This window comes from Physeter macrocephalus, chromosome 1, assembly GCF_002837175.3.
Source record: "Physeter macrocephalus isolate SW-GA chromosome 1, ASM283717v5, whole genome shotgun sequence".
Lineage (NCBI taxonomy): Eukaryota > Metazoa > Chordata > Mammalia > Artiodactyla > Physeteridae > Physeter > Physeter macrocephalus.
Genome location: NC_041214.2, coordinates 89,494,340 through 89,515,633, shown reverse-complemented (window position 1 = coordinate 89,515,633; position 21,294 = coordinate 89,494,340). Strand labels below are relative to the sequence as shown.

Below are 21,294 nucleotides of genomic sequence, written 5' to 3'. Positions count from 1 at the left end.
AAAAAGGAATCGCTCTTCCTTTGTTACATATGCTTTCTTATTCCTATGACCCCAAATTAAGCCATGTATTTCAAATTACTGGCTAGCCTAAAAACTGTTCTTGAGACAATTTTCCTTAAATACCAGGAAATACTACGATTTCAACACAGATTTCAATATCAATGAACACTGCTTTGACAAGGTTTTAAAGTTAGTTTTGGAAAATCTGCCAGAATGAAAACTGTATGTACCACTGAGCCAGCAACCTCACTGCCTGGAGTATATACAATCCTATGTATGTGCTTAGTCATAAAAATTAACCAAAGATGTATGTACAAGGATGTCTGGTGCAACCTTTTAATGGAAAAAGACTGGAAACAACCTAAGCATCCAATAATAGAAGACTTGTTAAATTAATTATGATTCAACCATACACTGGAATACACACAGCCATTAAAGTGAATGAGGTAGTTATATGTGCTGGGTAAAAAGTTTTCCAAGATACATTAAGTGGAAAAAAAAAATCAAGAAGAAGATACATAGACAAGTAAGTGAGCCCCACTTGTATCACACACCTTAACCACATCTGGGCAGGAAATAAACAAGGCTCTCAAACAAAAAAAGTTAATTTCACTAAGCCCATGGTAAATGGGAAAAGGACAAAGCTACTCTAAGAAAAATGATAAAAATATGTTTTTTATTGTCCTTGAAGCTCTCTTATATGCACTTACTATCTTTAACTTTCCCCCTTTTAACTCCTACATGATCTATGTTAAAGCTCTTATGTGCTTCTCTGCACATTCAAAAACCCAAATACAGCAAAAGGTCGCATGCTCAAAAGTTAGCACAGGCTACTTCCCTTCTCTAATTTCAGTATTTTCAGGGAGGATCAGCTGAGTGTAAAGAAAGGAAACTGATGTTATCAATCTGCACTAACGTGAATATTTAAATGTCTCTTCCTGCTAAACCTTCAAAAAGCCAACTGTTGGGCTTCCCTGGTGGCGCAGTGGTTGAGAATCTGCTTGCTAATGCAGGGGACACGGGTTCGAGCCCTGGTCTGGGAGGATCCCACATGCCATGGAGCAACTAAGCCCGTGCGCCACAACTACTGAGCCTGCGCGTCTGTAGCTTGTGCTCCACAACAAGAGAGGCCGCGATAGTGAGAGGCCTGCGCACTGCGATGAAGAGTGGCCCCCACTTGCCACAACTAGAGAAAGCCCTCACACAGAAACGAAGACCCAACACAGCAAAAATAAATAAAATTAATAATTTTTTTAAAAAAACCAACTGTTTTTTGACCCAAATGTCTATACAATTAATGGAAATTGAGGAGTTAGGAATATTACATAGGAGAAAGGAAGGGAGGAAGGGAGGAAGGAAGGAAGGAAGGAAGCAAGCAAGCAAGCAAGCAAGCAAGCTTAAGTCATGTCACTTACATGAAAGGCTGCTCTGGAAGAAAAAAAGAAATAAACAACTAATCTGCATTCCCAGGAGCCTCTGTCAAATGGGGAAAAAGAAGGACTAGGTGGAGTAATAAGAAATAAGTCACCCTGAGCTCCTTGTAATGACCCATTATTCTGCAACTGAAGGAAGCTTGTGCAGCTGACAAAGAATATAAAATCACAGAGCTGTTATGATCCAAGACAGGACGGACAATGATGTTCTAGAACTAATTCAGCTAAAGGTAATAAGATGGCACTCCTTCTGGAGTTACCCAGAACAGAGATTGCTGAAGACTAGAACTTAGTAAGAGAGGGAGGGAAGGAAGGGGCCCACTTCAGGCCAATTTCTCTGAAATCTCCTTTAGCAGATTACTTCAAACGCTGCATTCTTTTCCCCCTTCCAAGTTTTGTTCTTTCCTCATCTCCATCCCTCTGCCAGAGAAGCTAGAAGGCATAGTAAAAGGAATATTGAGGGGACCACAATTCAGCTTTCTGCTCCATTCAATTCTCCCTCTCCCACACACACCCCCACCATCCTTTCCTACTGAAAAATGTTTGGTTCAGCTGTGTAAAAGTAATCCAAATTGCAGCCGATTAAGAAATCCCTAGTCATTTAAGCCTAATGGCAATGAGGTACTTAAAGAGAATATAAATTATCAGCCATCACTTTCTCCTGCCTTCCAGAAAAGACAGTTGACTCTTCTTGTTGGACCTTCTAATTTAATGCTTCTAATCAACTGTGTGCAAGCAATTAGAAACTATGCTTTACAGATTTGTATAAGTTGAAATAGAGTAAATAAGCTTTGAGTCAGGGCTTTTAATAAGGAGTTAAACACATGGGTATTTCAGACAAGTATTTTCTCAGCTGAGGGGACTGTCTGGGCTTGTTTTCAGAGGACAAAGTTAACAGAAGCATAATATATGAACAAGTTGGGCATTACTACTCATTTTTAATCAACTATACAATGCTTACTGCGTTTTTTATGGGAATTCTATAAATTAAAATGAGAATTCAACTTAAAAATTCTATAAATTATGGGAATTCAACTTAAAAATGCTTACTGAGTTTTTTATGGGAATTCTATGCAATTAATGAGGAAAATGTCTTTCCAAATTTATTAATAGGTTTGAGTCTATATTATAAAATTCAGAGATTATGATAACCTGGAGAAGAAAGACAACTAACATGTGTTGAGGATCTACCAGATGTAAGACACTATGCTGGGCAGAGGGATATGTTACTTCACTTAATATTTACAGTAACACTCAAGACAGTAACAGTATATCCCCATTTAACAGACGAAGAAACTGGAGTTTACCCAAAGTCACAAATCTAGCATGTAAACTGGGATTTGAAAACAGACTTACCTGGTTTAATGCACTTTTTACCATACCGTACTACCTCCGTCTTGAAAAGGCCCTGGACACTAAGAACTCATTGAACTCATTCTCTTCTCACCCACCTACTCTGAAGCCACTCTGTCACCACTGCTTGGCTTGGTAAAGCAATCCTTAGTTGGCTACTCCCATCTCATGGCTACCATGGGAGAATTCTGTGTGACACAGAATCCCTTTTCTCCTTCAGCATGCATAGACACCGTCCACAATTCCTATTTTCCACTTCTACCTACTATTCACAGCTTGGTAAATTTCTCCTCGTTCTTTTTTCATCGGTTCACATATACCCCCTTAATCCTTCCATTCTTTCTTCAAACCTTTACCAAGTTACTTTAGGAAAATCTCTCTTTTTCCTTTACTTTCGCATTTTCACTTGGAAATCAAAAAAATAATCCTAAATACGGCTGATAAATGTAGGAGCTATGCTAAAAATATACCTGTATCAAAGAAAAGAGGACTGTAAGTTTTAAAGTGAAAACAGATTTGAAGGCTTGTGCCATAATCCTCTAATATTCTTGAAAGCACCTACTTTCCCCTTCAGAATGTACGTGAATATTGATCTGCCACTTTATCACCTTTAATTAAATCTGCATTCAAGTGTGAAAGAAATATATCTCACTTAAAGATACTGCTTTTCTGTTTTATTTACTGAGTTTGGCTGTAATATTATTTTCCATCAACATTTATTGAATAATGTAAAACTTCAACTAAATGAGTCAAAACAGACTATAATTGCCAAGCTTAGGAACCTAAACATCATTCTTTTCTATAAAAAGAGTAATTTCCAACTCAAAATCTTCTCCCAAATCAATAATACCCTGCCTTGTACCAGAACCCATTCAACCTATAAAGAAACTTCACTCACAGGCAAAAGAGAAGTACTCAAAGGAACCTGAAACAGATTAAAAAAAAAAAAAAAAAAAAAAAAGCTAGATTTCACAAATTACTTCTGATTCAAAGTATTTTCAACAAACTCCTTGCTGGCTGGAGGATGCCAGTTACATTACTTTGGATATTAATATTTCTAACCTATGTAGTCAGTGAGAAATTACACCTTACAAATATCAGCATTAGAAATACAAATATCAATCACCCTCAAGATCAAATTGGTACTACAAAGAAACCCATGATCAAAATGGAGTTAACAATTTGCCATTTGTCATTCCTCAGAAGTTTTCTATTCCCTCTCATCCTTCAAAAGGATAGTTTTGATCTAAGCAAAAACTGCTTCATCTCTAATTTAGAAACAAAATCTAGCTCTTACCTAGGGATATTCTACATTCAGAAACCCCTTCAGATACACCTTTGTATAACTACCATTTTGCATCTATAAAGCATATTTTGTAAACTATGCCCTTTGACTTTTAAATTGTTACTATTCAAAACATCCTAATAGGAGCATCATTTACAATAATGACAACTAGACAAAATGGCCTTTTTTATTAGTGTTAGCAACAATAAAAGATGTTCAATAAGAGAATTTACAGACTAAATCACTTTACACAATATGACAACTAAATAAAAACCTGTGATCGTTTTTTAACCACAGAAAAATAATTTATAAATATTTAAGCCAAAGTTAACAGGCATCTCTATATGCCCAATGCCCCGCTCAAATAAAGCAGAATCTAGGGGGCTTCCCTGGTGGCACAGTGGTTGAGAGTCCGCCTGCCGATGCAGGGGACACAGGTTCGTGCCCCGGTCTGGGAAGATCCCACATGCCGCGGAGCGGCTGGGCCCGTGAGCCATGGCCGCTGAGCCTGCGCGTCCAGAGCCTGTGCTCTGCAACGGGAGAGGCCACAACAGTGAGAGGCCCGCGTACCGCCAAAAAAAAAAAGCAGAATCTAAGCATATTCTCCATTCCAAATACGCATCACCAGTCTTCTATAACTGTAACAACAATGTAACAACAAGAAATTAGTGGTATTTAGAAATGGTAAGACATAAAATTTATGGCAACTGTTTACTGAGAAACAGCTATATTTTATCTTAAAAAGGAGAAGAAAGGGAAAAGGTAAAAAAGATCCAAGCAAAACAGAACCCTACATTCTGCTAGATCTAGTTGTTTCATCCATCTCATTTTATGCCAATACCAACAATTCAAACATTCATATTAAAAATACTCTATTAGGAAACTATAAATTTTCTACAGTTTTGTATAATAAAAGAAACATTAAAAATACTTAAACTTCCCTATACACTAAGCTATTTTTAATATGTACTATATAATAACCAAGACTCATTCCAAAACAGAAAAGTGTTAACTATTTAAATCAAAATTTTAATTTTTAAACATTGCATAAATGCTCTCACTTAACAGTACAAACCCTATTTGTGAAGTACAATAAAACTAAAAATGTGTTCATCGCCTTCAATGCCAAAAACACCGAAAATATCTTATAACCATTTTCTAATAAAGTTAAATCAACAGGCCTAATATAAATATTCAATACAAGTATACAAAATTTACCAAAACTAACTGTTATCTCAAGTCTCAAAAGAAAAGGTACCTAGGTTAATATATGTTGATATTGACATAAAATATGATGAAAAACTGACAACTAATTTCCAACCCTTTAATAAATTCTCTAATAGAAACATACAATATCTGATACTTGTTTCAAAATACAGTATTTACAACAGGCCAAGAACCATATAATGTAATTACAATGAAACATTTTTCATCTACAAAAATATAAAGTATATAATGTCTTTGGGAATAAGTTGTTCTGACGAGATCTAAACATTTAGAATAACAGATTTTTTAGAGTTAGAAGGAACCAGTTACACAACATTTAGCTTTATGTGTTGCTAGAAAGATCCTCTCACCCAAGACCCTCATCCTTGCCTTAAGACTCTAAAACGTTAAACAAACCATTTCAACCTAATGTCAGTGAAACAAAATGAGGAATTATCTCAAAAGTCACTTTTAACTTTTAAGACCTTATTCTACCTTATGATATCAAGACAGCAGTATTTAATCAAAGAACCATGATGACTATTCACAAAACTAAAATTGTCTCAGAACTCAAAACAATTTCCAAAGCACTGTCACAGGCCAAGAGTTAATATGTCTTAAGACAATAAAACATATTTTAATGTTAGTCCAACTAGATAAATGGAAAGTAAATCTGACAAACCCTAATGTGACAGACAACTAGCTATCCCCCCCAGATTCTGTTCTCTCCTTCTTGCCCAATAATAAAATATTAAGTGAGACACACAATGACCTAGGTAAGACTCATTTTCCAGCCTCCCATGCAGCTGGTTGTGGTCATGTAACAGTTAAAGCCAATGGGACATAAGTAGAAACGATACACACAACTCTCCTAAAAGGAAAAGAAAATGTTCTTCCCTTTTCCCTCTTTCTATTGGCAGACATGATGGTAACCCTCTTGGACCACAAGATAGAAGCCACATGTTAAGAATAGCAAAGCAAGACAAAGAAGCCTAGGTTATGATGACTCTGGAGTGTCCAAACAATCCTGATATTGTTTATATGGACTTTTCAAGTAAATATAAATGTATTTCTACATTTTTAAGCACCTGTCACAGTAGACAAGTCTAAATTTTAACTAATATACTTAATATAAATAATTATTAAAATTATCTACATGACTGCTTCCTTATATTAGCATAGGCAAACATACAATATGTACAAAGGTACAGTAACATATGCTTTTTCACATTTAAAAAATTATATGCCAAACACCATTAAATTTGATTAATAGGTCTAATTTTCCCACATATGAAAATAGTTTCCCTGGAAATCCTGGAAAATTTAATGTGGGTATGTATGCGTTTATGACAGGTGAGTGAAAAATGCAATAAACCCTGCTGAGGAAAAGGGTTAAAGAAGGAAACACCTTGCCACTTAAATTTCACCTAAGATTACATAATAAGCTACACATATTTTCCTGGGCTAAACTTAAAACCCAAAGCTGTATCATTACTCATCAATTTTCTCTTAACACTGTTTTCTCAAGAAAAATATTAAATCCCAAGTTTCTTCCAGATATAAATACTACAACATAAAGAAACTATTATACAAACTTAACATGAAATTCTAGCAGCCAAAAAAAAAGGTTTCATACTTGAAAATTTTACTTATTCATGATTATGAAAAATAAGTATTGAAGTTACCTGAGACTAACGCAAAAATGAAGACTTCAAGGAAGGGAATGCTGTAGAGTTGAAAAAGAAATCATGGTTGAGTTTCTACCTTTCATAGGCTTCAGAGACCCTCAATACCACTTCAATCATTTATGCCATCCAATTCCTACAAAAAAAATAAAAATAAAACACAACAAACAAAACACATTACTTATGGAGACAAAAATACTGTACAAATATAACATGGACAAACTGGTATGCATAATGAAGTGATCACTCTTTGTAAATAGTAAGCTATGCCTGAATAACCAGTGCAATGACTTCTTTTTAAATCTGAAACTGGGAAAATACAATAGTGATAAGTAGTAACTGTGAAATAACCCTGGCCTTGTAAAGAATAATTTGCCTAGATCTGGAGTGTACAACTTCAGAGACACGGGATATCGAAGGAAATTCAGAAGGTTACAGACCTACACATTTACAAAAGAGAAATCAGTAATTAAAAACTCACTTAACACTATTTTTATCTGCTTTGCAAAGGCTATGAAGTGAAGAGAGAAGCAAACACAATTCTAGGCCTTAAAAATAACAAACAGGGGCTTCCCTGGTGGCACAGTGGTTGAGAGTCCGCCTGCCGATGCAGGGGACACGGGTTTGTGCCCCAGTCCGGGAGGATCCCACATGCCGCGGAGCAGCTGGGCCCGTGAGCCATGGCCGCTGAGCCTGAGCATCTGGAGCCTGTGCTCCGCAACGGGAGAGGCCAGCAGTGAGAGGCCCGTGTACCGCAAAAACAAAACAAAAATAAAATAAAATAACAAACAGAGCTAGTCCTGTACAGAATGTACATGTATTCACAGTAGAAAGGATTACAGTTGTAAAATCATACTAAATACCTACAGAAATATGATCACCAAGGTCATCTTTGACTAGAAAAGCTGACAAAAATGGGAATAATCATAGGGAGACTGTGTTCCATACCCCCCAAAATTAAAATGAAAAATATAAGCTATACACAAGACGAAAATTTCCTGTCAGTGAATATTTCTGAACCTAGTAACAGACTAAAGAGTTCATGGAGTTTCCTACCATAGAGGTTCTTAAAAATATTACATTCCTACCTATTAAGAATAATTTGTATTTACTCCTCCACAGAAAGCTTGGAGACCAGATGATATGACACATCTTATGATTTTGTATCAGTTTTTACAGTGGTGCAAAGGCAATAAGAATAGTCTTTCTCACCTAAAACATACCAGTAATAAGTCCATCTTTTTACTTCAGAAAGTATAATACATTCACTTTTTAAAACATTTCAACACTGTATCCATATTTTTTAGAAGTTTAAATTCTGATGGAACTATTTACCCCTCAGTATCCTTTCATTTCAGAATTTTCCTCCACATTCACACGTCTACTTTTGCAGATGAACTCTTGCTCAAAAAAACCATTTTTTTTCACTAGGATTGTATCATATATAAATTAATAGCAAAATGACAACAGTAACAATAACCTGGGCAGGCAGGTTATTGGGGGAGTCACAATCTGAAATTACTCCAATATGTTACCTAAAATGCCCAGTTTTCAACAACAAATTATAAGGTGCACCAAAAAAAGAAAGAAAGAAAGAAAAGAAAAATGTGACCCACATTAATGAAAAATAGCAATCACGACAGTTTCTGAGCATCCCCAGATGTTGGTTTAAGCAAAGATTTCAAAACATCTATTATAGACATGTTAAAATAGAACCCATTTTTAACTTTTTTTAATTATGAAAACAATCAACAGATAAGAAATTCTCAATAAGGGTACAGAATTTATGTAAAAGAACCACATGAAAATTCTGAAGTTGAAAAGTATAATAACTAAAACAAAAAATTTACTACAGGATTCAAGATGGCAGAAGAAAATAGATGACCTTGAAGATATATCAGTAGAAACTATCCAATCTGAAGAACAGTGAGGAAAAAAAATTGAAGAAAACTGAACAGAGCCTCAGAGAACAACTTATCAACATTTCTGGAGTTCCAGAGGAGAGAAAGGGCAGGGAAAAAAAATTTTTTTAATAAAACACCACCAGAAAATTTTCCAAATTTGATTTTTTAGAAGATATCAAATCTATGGGTCTGAGAAGTTCAATGAATCTCATGGAGAATAATTACAAAGAGATACACCTAGACATATCATAGCCAAACTGTTAAAAACAAACACAAGGAGAAAAATCATACAAGCATAAAGAGAAAAATTACTCAGCATGTGCAGGGAACCACAATACGATTAACAGCTGACTTTCAATCAGAAACAACAGAGGCCAGAAGATAGTGGGATCACATTCTCAAAGTGCTGAAAGAAAAAAACCTGTCAATCAAGAAGGCAGCAAAACTACCCTTCAAAAATGAAGGCATAATAAACATAGCCTCAGATGAACAAAGACTGAGAGAATTTTTTGCAGACCTGCCATACAAGAAATACTAAAGGAAGTCCATCAAGTTGAAAGGAAATGACACCAGACTGAAATACACAGGAAGAAAAGAACACTAGAAATGGTAAATATGTGGGTTAAACGAAAAAAACTCTATAAAATACATTTTTCTCATTTCTTCTCTTAACATCTTTAAAAACTGTAAGACTCTATAAAGCAATGGTTATAACACTGTATTGCTGGGTTTGTAGCATATATGGATGTAATATATATACATAACAGTTATGGCACAATAGAGGAAGGAGAAAATGGAGCTATACTGGAGCAAAGTTCCTATATTTTACTGAAACTGACTTACTGTTAATATTAAGCAAACTGTTAAAATGTATAATGTAAACACCATAGCAATCACAAAGAAAATATCTTAAATTATATTTAGAAAAGACATCAATAGAGTAATTAATATGGCACACTAAAAAACATTTAACACAAAAGAAAGCAGCAAAGGAAGCACAGAGAAACAAAAACCGTAACAGACATATATAAAACAAATGGCAAAATGGCAAATGTAAATCCAACCATGTCCATAATTAAATATGAATGTCTAAACAGCCCAAAGGAAAGGCAGAAACTGTCAGATTGGACAAAAACAAGATTCAACTATGTGTTGTCAACAAGAGACACACTTTAAATTCAAGACTGAAAGTAAAAAGATGCGGAACAAGGATATATATACTATGGAAAGAGTAACAATAAGACAGATGGCATGGTAGTATCAGACAAAATAGACTTTAAGACAAATATTACTGGAGATGAAGAAAGATATTTCAAAATGACAGTCAATAAATTAGGAAAATATAATAATAATTATAAACTCTAAAATAATGAAGAGCCCTAAAAAAATAAAACAATAACTAACATTACTGAAAAGAAAAATAGAAAATTCAACAATTAGCATTGGAGATTTCAATACCCCACTCTAAATAATTGACAGAATAACTATACAGCAAATTAACATATAGAAAACCTGAACCACACTCTCAACCAACTATACGTAGTTGGCATATAGAAAACTCCAGCAAACAACAGAATACAAATTGTTGTCAGGTACACACTCTCCAGGACAGACCAAATGCTAGGCCATTAAACAAGCCTCATAAATGTAAAAGGACTGAAGTCATACAAAGTATGTTCTCCAACCATAACAGAATGAAAGTAGATATCAAGTAAGTCAGAAACTGGAAAATTCTCAAGTGTTTGAAAATTAAACTTCACAATTCTGAATAACATATGGGTCAAAAAAGAAATTAAAAGAGATGTTAGAGAATATTTTTAACTGAATGAAAACAAAAACAAACACATCAAAATCAATGGGATGCAGCTCAAGCAGTACTTAGAAGGAATTATATAACTTTAAGTATACTGAAAAAAAGAGAAGTCTCAAATCAGTGACATGAGCCTCCACTTTAATAAATCAGAAAAGGAGTAAACTAGGGGACTTCCCTGGCGGTCCAGTGGTAAAGAATCCACCTTCCAATGTAGGTGATGCGGGTTCGATCCCTGGTCAGGGGAACTAGGTTCCCACATGCTGCAGGGCAGCTAAGCCCATGTGCAACAACTACTGAGCTCGCACACCTCAAATGGAAAGCCCACGTGCAGCAAACTACAGAGCCCACGCACTCTGGAGCCCACACAGCACAACTACAGAGCTCACGTGTCCTGGAGGCTGCATGCCACAACTAGAGAAGAGAAAAAAACCTGCATGCCCCAACTAGAGAGAAGCCCGCACACCACAAGGAAAGATCCCGCACACGTCAACGAAGATCCCACATGCTGCAACTAAGACCCGACGCAGCCATAAATAATCAATTAATTAATTAAAATATTTTTTAAAAGAAAAAGAGCAAACTAAACCCTAAAGCAAGCTGAAAAATATATTGAAAATTTAGAGCAAAAATAAATAAAATACAAAACAGGAAGATAGAGAATAACTTGTTTTTTTAAAAAAGATCCAAAAAATTTACAAACTTTTAGGAAGACTAACCAACAACAAAGAGAAAAAACACAAATTACCAAAATTAGGAATGAAAGAAGGGATATTACCACTGACCTCACAAAAAATTAAAAGAATTATATAGGAAGGAATATTATGAACAGATATATGCCAACAAATTAAACAACTTTTATGAAATTCCTAAAAAGACATACATTACTGACACATAAACTAATTAAAGAGGAAACAGAAAAATCTGAATATAACAAACTGAGTGAGTATTTAAAATCTGCCCACAAAGAAATGGCCTCACTGATGAATTCCATCAAATATTTAAGAGGGAAATACCAATCCTTCACAAACTCCTTCACAAAACAGAGGAAGAAGGTACATTTTGCAACTCAATCTATAAAGCTAGAGTTTCTTTGATATAAAGACATCACATGAAAACTACACTCCAATGTCTCTCATAAACACAGAAACAATATCCTTACAAAATATTAGTAAACTGAATCTAGCAACAGATAAAAAAAAGGCCTATATATACACCAAGACCAAGTAATATTTACCCCATGAAGGCAATGGTGGTTTAACATCTGAAAATCAATTAATGTAATACACCATATTAAGAGACTAAAGGACGAAAACCACATGGTTATCTCAATAAACAAAGAAGAATTTGACAAAATTCAACACTTACCCATGATAAAAAAATCTCAACAAACTAAGACTAGAAGAGAACTTCCTCAAACTGATAAAAGGTATCAACAAAAAAAAACAAAAACAAAAAACTAACATCATGCTTACTGGTTAAACACTGAATGCTTTCCTCCTAATAATCAGGATGTCCATTTTCACCACTTCTATTCAAGATTGTACTAAAAGCTCCAGCTAGTAAAATAGAGCAGGCAAAAGCAATCAATCAACCAACCAACCAAGTAATCAATCGATCAAGTAATGGCATCCAGATTAGAAAAGACAAAATAAAACTGTCTTTATTCTCTAGCGATGTGATCTTGTACATAGAAATTTCCCAATGAATCCACAAAAAAGCTACGAGAACGAATAAACAAGTTCAGCAAGGCCACTGCCACTGAGAACTGATAAACAAGTTCAGCAAGGGCACAAGATATTAGATCAATAAAGAAAAATCAATTATATTTCTATAGTGAAATGACAGTTTTATATCACATCTTCCTATTAAAAAGTTGAGCTGAGGGCTTCCCTAGTGCCACAGTGGTTAAGAATCCACCTGCCAATGCAGGGGACACAGGTTCGAGCCCTGGTCCGGAAGATCCCACGGAGCAACTAAGCCTGTGTGACACAACTACTGAGCTTGCACTCTAGAGCCCGTGAGCCACAATTACTGAAGCCCGTGCACCTAGAGCCCATGCTCCACAACAAGAGAAGCCACCGCAATGAGAAGCCCGTGCACCACAAAGAAGAGTAGCCCCCACTCGCCGCAACTAGAGAATGCCCGTGCGCAGCAACAAAGACCCAATGCAGCCAAAAATAAATAAATAGATACATCATTAAAGAAATAAAAAATGTTTAAAAAAAAATCTGAATTGATTCAAATTTTCTGTCTCATCCCTCAGTAGAGTTTTAAAATTTTTTTCAAGTAGATTTCTCCCAGGCATTTTATCTTTTTAGTTGTTACTGTGAATGTATACATCTTCTTCCTTTATTAGCTCTAATTCTACTATTTGTATTAAGAAATCATTTATGTATAATTGATTTCATAAGCTGTTCCTTTACTGAATTCTCAGTACAAAAAACAAGCAGGCAGATGAACTGAACTGATTTCAGGAACAGAGCCCCCCCCACCCCCCCAAAAAAACCATGGAAATTCAGTATACGATAAATGTGGCATTTCAAATATGTAGAAAAGAAATGCATCATTCAATTACGGGAATGAGGACAAATGGTAAGCCATCTGGAAAAAAGTAAAGCTGATCTCTACATTTATTGCTTATACCGAATATATTCAATATAAATCAAGATTTTATACAATTTAAACCATAAAAAGTAATAGAAAACCCACATAACTTTTCAAGTTCACTGAATCTAAAACTACCGAGCTAAAACTACCAATCTTAAGAAACACAACTAATTTTGTCACGTAGAAAAAAACAATGCCAAACCATGACAAGCCAACAATTCACGTCATTCAGACATGTTATAATGTGGAGGGAAAAACGAGTCCTACAATCAGTGGGGGAGACCTTTTAAACCTTACACAGGAAACCCCCCCCACCCCAGCCCTGAAGAAAAAGATCACTAAGTTCAATCATACAAAATTAAAACTTCAACAAGGCAAAAATAAAATCAAAAGATAAGCAAAAACTGAGTAAAAACCATCTGCCTAACGCATGACCAAACAGATCACTGAAAATATATACATGGCCAATAGTAATGGGGAAAAAAATGCTCAAACTCACAATGAAATTTTGAAAAGCAATACTAAACAACAAAAAACTGACAAATACTAAAAGTTTGACAGTAGCTAGTATTATCAAAGAGATAAAGAGATTCCCATTTTCCCAGACTACTGATATTGGGGCAGTCTTTTTAGTTGGGCAATTCAACCACCAAATTATTAAATGTACACACTTTTTGACCCAACAATTTTTCCTTTAGGAATTTATACTACAAATATATTTTTAAATATGTGCAAAGATGTATCCAAGAATATTCACTATATTCCCATTTGTTACTGCAAAAAAACTTAACCTAAATATCCATAAATAGGAGGCTAGTTAAAATAATTATGGTACATCCAAATATGGGAATACTACACAGAATGAAAGAAGAAGGAATGCTATGCAAAGATACAGACGCTAACAACAAAAAAGACATGCTGATAATAAACAACATGTACAGTGTGATCTCATTTTTATAAAAATTATGTAAATATAGGTATACATATAAATTTCTGCATATATATGGAAAATGTCTGTAATGATACACACACACACACTGTTAACACAAATGTTAACAGTAAATGGGAATAAGAAAAGACTTTTTTAAATTTTTTACATTATAACATTCTCTACTGCATAAGTGTATATTCCTCTTATAATAAACCTGGGTAAGAAGTGAGAAGTGTTAAACGAAATCTTAAAATATGGCCACTAAAACTGCTAAAATTTTCACACCTTTGCTTTAAAAGAATTCTCAAAACAAATAAAATTTATGAGACTCTTTGAATTTTTATGATCATTAATAATGACATGAGAATATGTGCCATTGACAAACATGTAAATACCCTGAAAACTGTGAAATATTTAATTTTCTTTCACTTTGTTTGAAAGATAAAAGCACCGGTCTAAAATGTACCAACACAGCCCAACAAGACAGGAGAGGATCATGGTTTTTCCTAAAATAAGGGAACCTGGGCCTAAAAAAGAGAAATGCAAGTAATCTTGTTAAGTTAGAAAAGATAATGGTCTTCATACAGAACTAATAACATTAATTCTTTCCAATGTATAGATGTTCATATCTGTATATAGTGATATCATGCTGTGTATATGTAATATTCATGCTATATATAAGCAAGTATAAAAGAAAAAGGGAATGTCCAGTAAATGCAGACTACTACCCAACAGCTGTGATAGGTGTGTTCATGTTCAAGTATATGGGCATCTATCACAGGTAAAAATTAGAGGTTGAGTAAAACAGCGTTGGATTACCTCTACAAAATAGGTCAGGCAAATGCCCATCCCGCCAGATCACTTGGCCGAATTTCCAAGCTGTTGCTTCCTCCCTCTATCCTATAAAAGTACAAAAATACAGGTTATGCCCCCCAAAAAATCAGGATTAGACATATTCTTAAAGTCAGGTAAAATAGGTATATCAAAATGTGCTAAATCTGACAAAATTCTTTCCATGGTAGATACTATTGGATTAAATAAAATTACTTCACTTAGAACACTTAGTTCAACTGTAATGACCCATCAGTGCTGAATGATATGAAGAAAAGAAATGACCCAGACACTAACTGGACTTTTTCAAATTTAACTTCTAGCTGAGGATTAGGATTTCTTTAAAACCAGGGTAATAAACTAGAATTACCATAAACAACTTAAAATAGGAAGGAAGGCACAAAATGTATTTCACTAAAATCATATGTTGATGTTCTCAATTACTCAAATAGTACTAGTTCCTGTTAAAATCCCAAAGTAACATTTCCCTGAGCTCAAAGTCTAATTATATTAAGAATATAGTTTTTGAAAATACAAAAATGTTAAGAATTTAAAATTTTCAAGGCAAAGATATTTAATAAAGTTAAATGGTCCATAAATATTTTTTAATGTCTAGAATCTATCTTTTAATAGAGACTAATACAGAAAATTAACACTCCATGTTGGTATTGCATTGATATTGGACATATATAACTTTCTTCCTGCAACTGGGATATGTTTTCCTGGTATATGAAATGGAGGTAATGAGGACTGAAAGCTGAAATTTTATTAGAAACAAAAAATAGGCCAAATACAACTTTTATTCAGAAATAAAGAAGCATTTTATATAATAGCCTAAACACATCTTTAGGACTCAATAAATACCCTGCAAATAAATAAGCTATAAATATAAAAGCAGGACAATTAAAGAAACTCTACATCTTCAGAAAATAACCAAGTATATTAATTCTAACCTGTGTTTACACAATTTTATCAAGGGATTACAAACATTACAGCATTTCTGATAATTCAGCATTTTCTAGTCCTTAGCCAGTCAGTAGCTTTGTTGCTAAACTAGTTATGAACAAAAAATCTATTTAAAATAATTTATTTCTACTAAGCTCTTAATTGCCTGCCTCAAAGTTTTGTTCCCAAGCATTCAAAAGAGCATATATGCCATTCCTCTCAATTACTTAAAACTACTTTTAAATATATATTTTCTACAGTGTTAGTATCAAAAAGATAATAAAAGCCATAAAACTATTATTGTGGTAGACACTATGAAAAACAGGTAAAGTAAAATAAAACTGTATCTGCACTACACTGCTATCACCATTCTACATTCTTTACTGTATTCAACTTTTAGAATTTCTAACACAGTTCACAGGAATAAAGTTGAACAGAAAAGACATGGTAAAGTCTATATATGGGAAATAAAAATGTCTTTAGATATTAGCAACTTTGGTATTACATTATGAGTCTTTTAAAGTTGACTGGCTTTATCTAGTCCACAATCAAAACATTATTACTTATGTCATCACATAATAATGGTAACATATACAGCTGGACAAACATTTTTGAAATGTTAATATTCTGTTGAAAACATTTTCACAAAAAGCCTACTCACCTTGCATCACTTTTTACTGAAAGCTCTAAATTAAGGCTGTCACACATCAAAGACTATAACTAGGTATGTTAAAAGAGAAGGAAACAAAAATAAAATAGTGAAGCAAGAAGGAAAAAGCAGCATGCCTCACTCCCACATACACACATCCCCCAAATGTACAAAATAATATAACCTGAAAGTCCAAATCTATAAACAGAAATTTTGGAATGTCTTTCCCATCACAACCTTTCCTCTACCATGGAAACCCACAATTCCCCCTAACTCACCTGCCAGGTAGTCTCTGTCTCTGGAAACCTAATTCATTTAGCATCATCTACCAATTTCACTTATCCTTCCAAGTCTATCCTTCCTTCTCCTCTACCACCCCACTTCACCAAAAATGGAGAAAAGAAAAGAATCTACCAGGCTGGAAACTAAGACCCTGTAAGTACAAAAAGAAAGGTATAAAGTTACTTGGGCAACCACCCAATGTTCAGCTAAGATCTTCCTCTTTCCCTGCCCCACTTCCCCTACTTTAGGAGTGACTGAATATTCCTGCTTAGCAATTCCTCTAATTTAAGATTTTGCTGGCTAATTATTCCCTGATTATAATCACTTGTGCAGGGGCTTCCCTGGTGGCACAGTGGTTAAGAATCTGCCTGCCAATGCAGGGGACACAGGTTCGAGCCCTGGTCCGGGAAGATCCCACATGCTGCTGAGAAACTAAGCCAGTGCGCCACAACCACTGAGTTGCTCTAGAGCCCGCGAGCCACAACTACTGAAGCCCATGCGCCTAGAGCCCGTGCTCTGCAACAAGACAAGCAACCACAATGAGAAGCCCACACACCGCAACGAAGACTAGCCCCCACTCACCGCAACTAGAGAAAGCCCACGCACAGCAACGAAGACCCAATGCAGCCAAAAATAAACAAATAAAATAAATAAATTTATTTAAAAATAATAATAATCACTTGTGCAGGTATAATCAAATTAAGACAAAATACAGATTAAGGAAGAAAATAAATGAAATATTTTTCAGGGACCGTTAGCTACCACCCGTCCATTATTTAGTTCTGATAGACTGGCAGGATTTCAATGTATTTACCAGCAGGTGGTCTGATTCATTATTCAGGCCAACGTTTTTGTCATTAACTGAATCAATATTTTTGATCAACTGATACGGAAGATTCCTAAGACATGCATAAAATATCATGGTCTCTGCCCAAAGGAGTTCATAATCTAGCAAGGATGGCAAACATATAAGAAATAATGTTAGTTTTGATAATATGTGTTAAGCGCTATAACTGAAGTTTAAGCAATTTATCATAGGAAAATCAAAGCAGGGATCAATTAATTCTCCCTCTGTTACCTTTCCAAAAGAAAAGGAAGAAGTGACCTTTTAATGTTGGCTCCACATTTAAGAATAAAATGGATACCATATGCTTTGGACTTTGCTCAGTAGTGTTCCTAGGTCTTTGCAGATATTAACTAACTTAATACAAAAAACAAACCTTTGAGGTTGGTGCTGATATTATTCACATTTCACAGAAGAAAAAACTGAAGGGTTAAGTAATTCACCAAAGGTTATAAAATTAGTAAGTGGCAGAACCAAAGTCTTTATAATAGTTTAGCAGGCTCTCCACAATCTACTGTGCTATCACCTCCTCCTCATCATCACTACCACCACGGCTTTAAGAATCTGAGAGGAAAAATGCTTCAAGTCCTTTAGCATCTTTTAACTAGATCATATTTGAAAGTAATTAGCTAAGTTCTACTTTTACATTAGTTTTACTTTTGTGATTTAATAATGCTTTCTGAACAATGTTTTAAAAAAAAAAAAAAAAAAGGTAAAGGAAAAAAGTTTGTTCCAGGCAAGAGATTTCTATGAATACGGTTAGAATTTCTACACAGTAACAAAGTAGACATATGTGTTCTTTTAATTTACACTACCTGCTTTGACACTTAAAGTTGTTAGAACTCACAGTGTACTTTTCATGGCCAGATCTATCCTAAGGAGGAATGAAAGCTCCAAAAATTCAAACCACCCACCCCAGAAACTGCCCTAACCAGGTCTTTCTAGAACAATTTTCCATTTCTACCTTCACCAAAAATTAAGCCAAAATCTTATAAATTTCACAATCAATGTAGTTAACCCACTTGGTTAAGAAATAAAATCCTACAAAGGGGTAATCAAATAAATTCTTAAAAATGTTGGCCGTGGGCTTCCCTGGTGGCACAGTGGTTGGGAGTCTGCCTGCCGGTGCCGGGGACACGGGTTCGATCCCTGGTCCGGGGCGCTCCCACATGCCACAGAGCGACTGAGCCTGTGCACCACAGCTGCTGAGCCTGCGCTCTGGAGCTGCAAGCCGCGGCAGCTGGGCCCACATGCCACAACTACTGAAGCCCACACACCTACAGCCCATGCTCTGTGGCAAGGGAGGACACCGCAATCGGGGGCCTGTGGGCCGCAGCAAAGAGTGGCCCCCGCTCGCCGTAACTAGAGAAAGCCCACATGCAGCAGCGAAGACCCAACGCAGCCAAAGATAAATAAATAGATAAAATAAATTTTAAAAATTAAAAAAAACTTCACCATTCAAAAAAAAAAAAAAGTTGGCCAAAGTGAGTAAAATAAAGGCACCAACTGAAAACGTTCACCTGCCCTTGACCTTTTCAAATCACCAAACCAGTAAACATGTGTCAAATAAGAAACCAACTCTCCACCCACGTTAGAAAACACAACAGTATAAGCATTTTTAGAAAATCCTTAGACTATAAACCACTAAAGAGACAAACCTAACCTTTAAATCTAAGTCACCTGTTGAGGAAAAGACACCTTCCAAAAGCTAACCTTATCACAGAGGGGATGATAAACTAACAAGCAACTATGTAATCCTTCCCCAAATTCACCAATAGAAATTAGTTTTTAAGAATAGTAAATCACTAAACTCAACGAAAAGCTGCTTTATTTTTACAAGAATTTTTACTTGAATACATACCAATTTTGTAAATAATCATAAAATATTTTGCACTATGATGATCAAGATCACTCAGGTCAATTTTCAAATGATCTCCTCAAAAATGTTACAAGCACGCTCTGATAAAAGTACTTCACAGTTTACAAAGTGCTTTCAAGTGTCACATTTCACAGGACACCCCCTACACACACAATTACCTAGGCAGGTATTAGTGTTTGCCTCCATTCTATAGATGACAAAACCGAGGTTCAAGAGGTTAAGTACCCATGGTTATACAACACCTGTCATGGCAAAGACCTCAACCAGATCCTCTGCCTCCAAATAAATGTCTACTTTAACATAGCACAACAGGAAAGGTCATTCCCAACTTAAAATATTGATATATTTAATGTTACTCTGAACAATATTCTGAGTCAAAAATAAATAAACATCTTTGAAGTAAGGATAAGATCAATGAACATAAACTTTGAAATTAAAATGCTATCTACAGTAACAGTTACCATATAAATAAACAAAAAATTAAATTCATCTGATTTTCATAACACAAAAATTATCCTACTGTAATAATAACTATGGAAACCCTAGAAAAGATTATAGGAATACCCATTTGAAAATTAAAGCTTAACTATTTAAATTTTATTTTTAAGTGTCAATTCTTCATGAATAAAAACATGTTAAAATATTGTTAAAAACCAAAAATAACAAGAGGGAACTGGAATTATTACTTCTAATATGAAATATAATTAAATACTCTCATTTAAAAACATGTAAATGGTCCATTAAAAAGCTCATTTTCTGACAATTTTACCTTATTCAATACTAGAGTCAGTCATTCTTATCTCCTCTAAAACACATGCCCAGAATTACATAAGGCACTAGACACAATGTAGAGGTGTGTCCACACATAAAGAAATGATTTTTAATCTGATTAGAAATCTAAGATTTGCCATCAGAGTCAATCTGAGAGTACCTCAAGAAGTGGCTGCAAAGAAGCCCAGTGATTTCTCTGTAACTGCAGTAACTATATTAGTTTGAACAATTCATGTAATATGTGAGATTTTTTTAAAATAGTAGTTGTTGGGACTCCCCTGGCAGTCCAGTGGTTAAGACTCTGTGCTTACACTGCAGGGGGGCACAGTTCGATCCCGGTCAGGCAACTAACATCCTGCATGCCACACGGGGCAGCCAAATAAACAGTAGTAGTTGATTTAACAAGTTAACTAATCATTTAGAAGCACTAGCTTCTACTAAAGTAGAATAGACATTTTCTTATTTGGGCCCAATTTACTCTCAATTAGAAAACTAGGGAATGTAAAAAGCAAGACATTATAGCTTTCCTTTTCAACCTATGAATTAGAAACAGATTAAACTGGCTGCATAATACAAGATTTTCCATATTTGTTTTGAAAAATATTTACTAATATTAAAATACTATTATATATTACTGGAATTATTAAATACCTTAAATACAAATAATCCATAAAATAAACACACCTTTGAAGAAAATACCAGAATTCACAATTTCATTTTAATTAACTATACTACAAAATTCTGGGGCTTCCCTGGTGGCGCAGTGGTTGCGCGTCCGCCTGCCAATGCAGGGGAACCTGGTTCGCGCCCCGGTCTGGGAGGATCCCGCGTGCCGCGGAGCGGCTGGGCCCGTGGGCCGTGGCCTCTGCGCCTGGG

The 21,294-nt window shown here is 35.0% G+C and overlaps 1 protein-coding gene across 1 annotated transcript in view; it reads right to left on the bottom strand.

The window, feature by feature from the left end:
- ZNF148 (zinc finger protein 148) overlaps positions 1-21,294 on the bottom strand; it is a 129,608-nt gene that overhangs the window by 81,580 nt on the left and 26,734 nt on the right. The window contains exons 2-3 of the mRNA XM_007113572.4: positions 15,037-15,117; positions 6,963-7,098 (exon numbers count right to left, since the gene is read on the bottom strand). The gene's annotated coding sequence lies outside the window, so the exon portion shown is untranslated. The remainder of the gene's footprint in view (positions 1-6,962; positions 7,099-15,036; positions 15,118-21,294) is intronic.